General features: G+C 45.2%; 1 long non-coding RNA gene across 1 annotated transcript; it reads left to right on the forward strand.

Moving 5' to 3' along the window:
* The first annotated feature begins 582 nt into the window (after positions 1 to 582).
* Positions 583 to 6,637, forward strand: LOC118893285. The gene is made up of 3 exons (XR_005019445.1): positions 583 to 693; positions 2,194 to 2,322; positions 6,554 to 6,637. It is a non-coding gene; the product is annotated as an uncharacterized LOC118893285 (long non-coding RNA).
* Positions 6,638 to 6,920: the final 283 nt, after the last annotated feature.

The raw sequence follows: 6,920 nt of genomic DNA on the forward strand, positions 1-6,920 counted from the left end.
ACTAACTTTGTGATTAATATAATTTTTAAGCCTGAGTTTATATAATTTAATTTTTAACAGAGGCTCTGCTTAACAACTGGCTCACAAAATTCCTGAAAATCGAACAATCAGCTCTCAAGAACCAGGAGGGGCTAGATCCAGCACACCCCAGGTGCCATTCATTCCCGAGACCTAGCTATATTTCCATCCTGATTTCAGGAGCTGACAAATGCCCTCGTCTTGCTTTCCAGTCACTTGCAACGCAAAGAATCTCGGCTTATTAAAGAGATCCCTGCCAGCTAGAGTGGACTGCTTCATCAAGGTTCAACCTACTACCTCTGAGGACTAACAGTCCAGCCTACCTAGATGCTGCTGCTTTTTTTTTTTTTTTTTTTTTTTTTTTAACTGGGCTTCCCACCTCGTTAAACAGAATTTTCCGCTATGGAAAATCTGGCCACGCCATGCAATGGTCCCTTTAAATGTCCGCCCCAGCTGAAGAATGTTTAATCAGCTGAGCGGAGCTGCTCCTCCCCACAGGAGCTCTGGGGGATGTTCACAGCTCACAGCCGCTCCTGCCCCTTCCCAGGAGCCCCAGCGTCACGATGTGAAACCACAGAGGGTGGAGCCCTGGCTTTTCCCTGGAGAGGAAGTGGCTGCCGGAATGCCAGATGTGCCATTCCCACAGCAGCTGGTGGAGGGCCCGGCTCTCCCAGGGTGAATAGCAGCCTCCGCAGAGACCAAGCCCCGGAAGTTTGCAAAGTTTCCCCAGGCCAGGGAGAACCCAAGCTGCGCAGGGCCCCAGGCAACACAGGATGAGAAATAGAACGTTCTTCAAGGCTGAATGCTCCCACCCACCTCGCTTGTTTCCTTCCACCAGTGTTTGGAAAACCTGTTTAAAGAGTTATTCCAAGTGTTTTTTTCAAGCCTCTAATCTGCCTTCAAAAATATCCTCCAAGAGGAAACAAAGATTGTTTGCTAGCAGTCAGTCCACGAGGGTGGAAACAGCCAGGAAAAGTCTTTCCAGCACACCTAGGTGAAAGCCACAAATTAGGGCTGGGGAGGGCTTGGGCAGAAACCAGCCCGGTCGATCAGTTTGCAGAGCTCTGTGTGTCCTGCAGTTTTTTTCAAAAGGGGCAGCTGAAGTCCACAGCTCTTTGTGAAATCCGGGGGAGGGAAGATGGGGGCAGAGGGGAAATGGGGGGAGCAAGGGTGGAGATGCTATAGATGATTGGAAGTGGGGAGAGGGCTGGATGTGGGGAAGCAGTAGGAAAATCAAGTGTGCAGTTCATCTGAAATCTTGTTTAATGTACATTTTCTCAGGGGGGTTGAGCTGAACCCTTCAACTGTGCATCCCAAGTTGATTAAAAACCTGAAATTTTCTGTAATTGGACCTCATTAATAAATTCCTCAGGGTTCCAGTAGGCTCTGAAGAGGTAGAACAAGGGTCTGGAGAGATGAGAGCAACAGGAGGTTGTAAGATCCCAGGCTGTGGAGTTAATTCCATTTAATCAGCTTGGAGAAAGTCCTCAGTCACAGCCCCCAGGACACACTGAGGCCCCCCGCCCTCTTCAGCAGGGCAAGATTTTCTCTCATTTGCTTCTCCCTTCTTTTTAACCCCCCTATTTCCAATCTGGGTAACTAGCTGCCCCATACATTCTGCAAGCCAACTGTTAGGAACTAATGCCTCTCTTCTCTCTAGGACCCTCACTGTGTCTTTTGTAGGTGTGATTTCAGCAGCAGAGCCAGGAAGTCTGCCTGCCACCTCCCAGCCTCCTCTGTTTATTTTCCATCCACCCCTGCCCACCACCACCCTGCCCTGCCCCACCCTTCTCCTCCCCTCCCACATTTATTCCCACCTCTATCCTCAGTTGTTAGCTTGACCCCAAATTCACACAATCCCAAACCTTGAACTGAGACATTAGCATTTGCTTGTTGCCACACCAAATCGTGAGTGCTTAGTAAGTGGCAAGCCTGCTTGGTTTGTAATGTACCTTCTCTTTTTCCTCTGGTAGAAGTGAGCCTGAGATGCAACATGTTCAAGCGTCAGATACCTGGGGAAAAAACAGAAGCAAAGGGTGATGCCCAAGCTGGGAAATCAACTTCTGAATAGGAAAGGACAAAGGTCAAATGCAGGATTTTTGCCAGGGCTCCAAATGGTTCATTCTCATAGCATCTATACCTTGCAAATTTTCCTTCCTTTTCTGGGCATTTCAGTGAGAAGTGTCATCCAGTAAAACCAGCGTGGAAGAGGCATAGAAATATCAACCTCCACTCCCAAGGATCATAAGCTTCCATCCCCAAGGACCCCAAGGTCACTGGTCTTCAGAGCAAGTCTCACCCCAGGTCAAGGGCAGAGTGTTTTCTATGGGATGTGATTTTTTTCATTGTCCAGGCTGTGGTTGAGCTGCAGAGAAAAGGGGCTAGAGATGGAGGGAGCAGAGAGGAAGGGTCAACTTATCAGAGGCAGTGGAACCTAAGGAGGTGGTCAGCCCACTCCTGCAATTAACCTCCTTACTGCACCCTACCCACTCACACCCCAAATTCAAACTTGGAAGCATGAGAGCAGGCTGTCTCCTTCACTTCTGACTTAGCTTCTATTCACCTATTCCCTTGCCAGGCTGCATCTGGGCATGTTCCTTCCTCTCAACGCTTCACCATCCCTTACTATAACATCTCCTCACCCCCACCCCAATGCAGGACAAAAAAAGTTTTTTGCCCTGCTCTTTTTTATGATTTTAGAGAAATCTCAGGTGACACAATGTTGCCATCATAGTGAAGTGATAGCTGAGCCGTAGATCTCCCTCTCCTTGAAGGCCTTCTTGGTGTTCTTCCTCCCATCGTGGGGTATTATACTCAGGCCATCATAACAGAAAAGATTGATGAATGTGCCTATACGAAAAATTAAATAAAACAATGCACTTTCATATGGCAAATATGGTGTGCATCATAAACAAAGTCAAAAGACAAATTAAAAACTGGAGAAAAGTCCTGGCATATATCTGACTGACAAAAGTCTGGCTTCTTAATAAACAAAGGGTCTTTATAAGTCGGTAAGACAAAAGGGCAAAGAAAATTAACTCTCTGCTCATAAAAAATAGAGATAAAATAAGTGGACAAGATCACTCAACATTTAAAAGATAAAAATCAAAACAAGTCACTGCTTTTCCCTATCAGATTGGAAAATACTAAAGGTTTAGTCGTCCCCAGTGTTGGTAAGGATGGGGAGAAACAGGCAGTCCCATACTGTTGGTATAGGACTATTCAGTAAAAATAGCTTTATATATGTAAATTTGGCTGCATCTAGCAAAATTTTTAAAATGTGCGTACACTTTGACCCAGAAATTGTACTGTGAAAGATGTATTCTATAGATATAAAAGTACACAAAGATACACGTACAGAGATGGAAACTTTGTCAGTGAAACTTTATTTGCAATTAAAAACAAAAAAGAATGTGCATATATAGGCTATTACGTTGATGTTTTAAATTCTGAGAGGACGTTAAAGACACTGGTAAATGTAGATGTCTTAGTCTGCTTGGGCTGCAAACTTTGCTTGGGCTGCTATAAGCAAATACTACAGACTTGGTGACTTATAGACAACAGAAATTTAGAACTCACAGTTCTAGAGGCTGGAAGTCTAAGATCAAGGCACCAGCATGGACGCTTTCTGGTGAGAGCCCCCTTCCTGCTTCGTAGCTGGCACCTTCTTTCTGTGTCCTCACAGCAAGGGGAAGAGGTAGAGGCCTCTGTTTTATAAGGGCACTAATATAAGGGCTCTGCCCTCATGACCTAAGCAGCTTTCAAAGCCTACCTCCTAATACCATCACCTTTGGGGGTTAGGATTTCAACATGTGAATTTGTGGGGGGCACAGATATTCAGTAGGATTGGGGGTGAGGAAAGAGAGGCTTTTATTTTTTGTCTAAAAATTTTCTGTTTGTCTTAATTTTTTACCAAGTGTATTTTTAAAAAACATTCATTTTAAAATCAATAGATAAACTAAACTCTGGCTATACCTCCTATGCTGGTTGCTAACACTTTTCTGGTGCCCAAGAATTCCCCAAGACAAACACAAGGTTCACCTAACCAGTCCCAATTGGCCAATCCTTCAAACTGAGTAAAACCTTCGATGTAGAGATATAGAGATATAGAGATATACAAGAAAGCTCCATATCAGAATAGTTGACAAAAGACAAATATTCAGTCTTTTGAGAGTCCCTTTCCCAGTGACTCATTCAAAAAGAGTTGAGAAAGGCTGGGTTGCAGGGCAATAAAGTGGGATTTTGGAATAAGCAGCCAGCCACTAGCTCCACCCTGCTTCCTTGAGGTGGAGGCTGGTCTGGGTGGGGCTGGGAGCAGAGCAGCAGGGAGGTTGATGGGCACGGGCACCCACCGATCTGACACCAACGGGCCCTTCTCTCTTGGCTGAACCCACTGTGGGAAAGAGACGGGGAGGCTTAGAATCCTGCTCCAGGGTATGATTCCAACTATATGATATTCTGGAAAAGGCAAAACTATGGAGACAGTAAAAAGATAAGTGGGTGCTAGGGGTTGGAAGTGGGGGTAGGGATGCATAGGTGGGGCACAGAGGATTTTTAGGGCAGTGAAACTACTCTGTATGGTACTGTAATGGTGGATACATGTCCTTATACATTTGTACAAACCCACAGAATCTACAACACCAGGAGTCAACTTAATGTAAACCATGGACTCTGGGTGACTATGATGTATCAATGGAGGTTCATCTGTTGTAACAAATGTACCACTCTGGTGAGGGATGTTGATAATGGGGGGGGGGGCTATGCAGATATGGGGGGGACAGGGGATATATAAGAAATCTCTGTACCTTCCTCTCAAAAAACAAAAATGTTTTATGAGATAACAGATAACGCTAAATGTAGGCTTGTTAGATGCTAAGTAAAAGCAAACCCTGCCCTAGGCTTTGCTCCTGCAACCACCGGGAGGAAGGAGAGTGCCGTGCACGCATCTCTCACCTGGGACACTTTTCACCCTCAACTGGACTCCTCAGGGCTTGGCCAGGTTCCACCTGGAATTTCACTCTTAAATATTTGGAGATGGAGTAGGGGCTTTCATTTTCTACTCCACATATATTTATAACTTGGAATTCTACAAGAATACCTTCATGCATTGCTTCTTTAAAAATAAAATAAAATAAATAGAATTTTGCAATATTATATTAGTTAAGCCTCTGACTTCAATTATAAGCCAGATGTCTGCTCAAGCCTCTCTACTCTCTTGAATTTGTTAACCTTGGCCTAAGCCTTCCTCCCGAGACTTGAGATACGTGCATCCCCTCCCCACAAGTGTCCTGACTTCGTGCCTCATTCTCCTCTTTGCCTGTGCCCCACCGCCGCCCTGTGCAATGTCTCAATGGAGCTCCACACCAGGATGTTCTCAGACCCCACCCCCTTCTCTGGTCTCATGATCAACCCAGGCATTTCACGAGGTTAGTAACTCTCTGGGGTGTGATGAGAAGGCATAGCTCATGCAAACGGCTCTCCACCATTTTCAGCCCCTGGGGGAGTGGAGTCCACATTCTCTTACTGCCTGCCTTTCTCAGCCCCTCTTAGGATCTCTGATGAATCTGTTTCTTTCCATCTGAACAGAAACTAACTCCAGCTAGCTTAAACCAAAAGGAGAAGTCTGTCATGAGGGTACAGGAGGTCTCAGGAAATTCAGATGGACCATAAGAAGAACTGGAGAGACTTTGCTGGTGGCGCAGTGGTTAAGACTCCCCAGTCCCAATGCAGGGGGCCCGGGTTCAATCCCTGGTCAGGGAACTAGATCCCACATGCATGCTGTAACTAACTACTAGTTCACATGCCACAACTAAGGAGCCCGTGAGCTGCAACTAAGGAGCCCACCTGCCACAACTAAAGACCCAGCGCAACTAACTAAATAAATAAATAAAAGAATAATTGGAAAGTCTGGGCAGGACTGTCTCTGTATCTCCTCTTTGCTTATATATCTGCATTCCTCTCTCTCTGCAGTCCGTTTTCTCTGCTTCTCCATCTGCACGGGGGGATATGGCTGCACCTTAGTAACCAAGTATCTAGTTACATAGAAAGACAAACTGGCTGTCTCAGAACCCCAATCCCACATTCCTGGGAAGGAGTGTCAGTTTGGCCCTTGTCTAATTATCTCCAGCCAGAAGAAAGAGGGTCTTATAGCAGCAGGTCACATGAAAGGAGAATTGTTCATGGCTAGGCACCCTTGGGTGTACTGCAGTCTTATAGAACAGACAAGTAATATTCCTCCTAGGATTTGAGATTTGGTCATATTTTCAAAAAGGGCATTTGTTCTGTTTTGTTTTATTTTTACTGAAGTGAAACAAAGCACAGACTTTAAGATCAGACCCAATTGCTTTTGAGTCTTTGCTTAGTCACTTAATAACTGGACAATGTTGAGAAAGTCACTTAACTTCTCTGGTCCTTAATGTCCTTGACTGTGAAATGAAAATGATACCCATTCAGAGGGTGGTTGTGAGTGGAAGATGATATCATTTATCTGAAGCAGGTTCTCAGTAAATGTTGATTCTCTTCTTCCTTTATTTAGGCTCTTGATGGAGTGAGAGTAATCTTTCCACAACATCATCTGCCCATGTCACTCCCTTGCTTAAAGCCTTTCTGTGGCTCCACATACCCTCAATAAAGTCCTGTCTCCTCAAGATAATATAAAAAGCCCTTAAAGATCTGTTCTCCACACTAATCACTCCCCATCACACCTATGCCCAGCCATACTTGCAGTTCCCAGTACCCATCATGCTCTCTCTTTCCCTGTTCCTCTTCACATCCATACCCCCAACCTTGTCTGCCTAATGTCTATTCCTTCTTGGGGACTTTTTCCTGGGGAAAATCTTCCTTGGCCATCACTTCTACCCACAAGACTATACTAAGAGTCCCTCTCATATGCTCCTAAATAG

The sequence above is a fragment of the Balaenoptera musculus genome, chromosome 3 (assembly GCF_009873245.2).
Source record: "Balaenoptera musculus isolate JJ_BM4_2016_0621 chromosome 3, mBalMus1.pri.v3, whole genome shotgun sequence".
Classification (NCBI taxonomy): Eukaryota; Metazoa; Chordata; class Mammalia; order Artiodactyla; family Balaenopteridae; genus Balaenoptera; species Balaenoptera musculus.